The sequence below is a fragment of the Carassius auratus genome, unplaced genomic scaffold (genome assembly GCF_003368295.1).
Source record: "Carassius auratus strain Wakin unplaced genomic scaffold, ASM336829v1 scaf_tig00018938, whole genome shotgun sequence".
In the NCBI taxonomy this organism is placed as follows: Eukaryota; Metazoa; Chordata; class Actinopteri; order Cypriniformes; family Cyprinidae; genus Carassius; species Carassius auratus.
In genome coordinates, this window is record NW_020524914.1 from 45776 (window position 1) to 48307 (window position 2532).

General features: G+C 35.9%; 1 long non-coding RNA gene across 1 annotated transcript; it reads left to right on the plus strand.

Moving 5' to 3' along the window:
• The first annotated feature begins 597 nt into the window (after positions 1-597).
• On the plus strand, positions 598-2141 carry LOC113076117 (uncharacterized). The gene is made up of 3 exons (XR_003281110.1): positions 598-660; positions 1697-1966; positions 2049-2141. It is a non-coding gene; the product is annotated as an uncharacterized LOC113076117 (long non-coding RNA).
• Positions 2142-2532: the final 391 nt, after the last annotated feature.

Genomic DNA, 2532 nt, shown 5'->3' on the forward strand with positions numbered 1-2532 from the left:
CTGAACATCTGACTTCATGTTGCTGATAGTGATATCATTATGATTAAAAACAGATATGTTAAGATAAAAGTTCAAATGAATGTAAAATGTTTTATTCATTTATTATTGTGTCATTTGTATTTTGAAATGAGAAAGTTATTAAAGCAATATTGATCAGTTCCTGTTGTGTCTGGTAGATGAGACTGTTTTCAGTCAGAGGTTTCAATAAAGCATCTGCCGTATTGACCCGAATATAAGACGACCCACTCATCTCTCTCCCTCTCTCTGTCTCTGTAAAAACTTTTTATTAACAGTAGAAGTAAAATCTCATTGTAGTCTTCAAATCTGGGTACTGTCTAATTTTTTAAAATTAATTACAGATAAAGTTTGGTCCCATCTTGCCGCTGTAAGTATTTTCTTTTATTTTGTTTTCACTCACGATTTTTACAACACATTAATATTATTAATTATTTCATGGCAGACTCGTTTATGTGTTTTTGGCGCCACCTGTTGTCGTGGGTGTATTATTGACATGTCAAAGTCTAGACCTGAATATAAAGCGAGAAGGGTCTGGCTGCAGACCATGGGCGAGTGGAGCTCCACTCTCAAACCGGAAATACGTCACCTCCACTTGAAAACATCAAGATGGCGTCGCCGGGAGTACTTCAAACTTAAAATCAGGTAATTTTATCTCTGCATCGCTAAAATGGTGAACTGACGCTGTTGTAACGTGCAGTGTAATAAAAACGCACAGGGCTTACGTGAAATTACTCACAAAAGGAATAATAAACACTGTGGATTTATCGATTTATATCGCGAGCAATGTCAATCCTGTAATGAAGAGACTTTGCAAATATCTTTAGTTCATTCTTCCATCCGCTGAAGTGAGGTTTAACCTTTAAAAAACTTACATCTATGAATCTAGTATTTGCACAAAGTAATTAAGTTATTTATCAAAAAGTCTAGGATCTTTTCCTTCAACAATACTCCAACCTTAACTGAGATCACAGTCAAAGGGTGTATTGATATCTGTTTGAAATGAAGCCAGTTTTGAAATTCCAGCCAAAAAGTCTGTACAGATTCACATTTCAAAAACATATGATCAACAGTTTCAATATCTTTCTCACAGAACCTGCATGACTTGTTCTCCCTATTAAATCTTTCTTGTAGGAAGTTATTAGATGGATAAATGTCCTTTAGGATTTTAAATGTTACTTCTTTGGCTTTAGGAAGAACTGGATAAGTAAAATAACACTTCCTTATTTTCTTTGCCTCTTCTTCACTAAATTCTTGAAGAACATACTTTCTTTTCAGTTGACTGGGGAAGTACAGTTTGGATAATACATTTCTGATAAACTTATTTGTTAATTGTTTGCTCTTTAAATTTTTACCTTCAGTACATGATGGATAGCATAGGTGTAACTTAGTTTTTGGTGGCTTGTGGTAAAATAATGTAGTGAATAATGAAAGGACACGATTGTTTTGTATGTGTATGCCTTTAGCATTTGTTATATAATGTTAAAAAGGTCATATGAGGTGGTTGTTTTCATATTTAATTTTTCATTCACTTCCAGGGATAAGATTGGCATGGAAGATGCAGCACTCTTTACATTTTAAATGTATGTCTTTTTACATGTGACATTAACATGTACATATTTATTTTTCTCTATTTTGTTGTTCTGTTATTCTATTGTTTGACTTTTTTTTTTTGTTTCAGATCAAATGTATATCAAGTGTTATCCATCCTGATAACACCTCCACAAATAGAGACTGGAACTTCTGAGCACCATCACCTTGTCTGCTTTGGGACTGTCATAGGAGAATGATGCAGTACTTTTCTGTGTTGAATTTACAAAACGTCAGTACACAGACATAGTTTTGTTCCAGTTTTGCTGTGCTCATGTCTTCTTTGTGTCCCCAGCCCAGCAATCAGATGCATCAGAACAACAAAGCACAACTGTGGTGGCCCAGGCACCTTCAGCAACAAGTAAATTGCTTTAACATTAATGATAATGAAATGTCAGCATTGTAATTAAACTTGACCCATCTGACGTAATTGTTCATGCCAGAGATTTAACATCATTGTCAGTCAGGAGCATATTTAACAGGAGGCACACTTCAGCTGGCTTGATGGTGACTTCAGTAAGTGTGGTTGACCCTCTTGTTTTTGTGGTTATAACAATTAGACTAAGTAATCTCACTCTCTTCCATTTCCCTAACATGAAACTTTTGACTGAAACATGAAAATGATTCTTAACCGGTGCAGTGAAGATATTTAAAGATATGCTGTCACTATCTAAAGTACAGAAAGCCTTACATCATCTCTAGGTGCAGTCACCTACAGCGCAGCCAGCTTCACAAAGACTGTGGGGCTGGTCACCAGGAAAATGGACAACAGGGAGTGCTTTTGGGGTTTTACTCCTCAAATGATCACCCTGGCTACTGTAGCTGGGATTGCTTCACAGACGATGGAGGTTTTGAAGAGTAAAGTGTGCGTGCGTGCGCACACATTGTGTTTTTACTGTAACAATTATGGTCAATTGCAGTTCATGT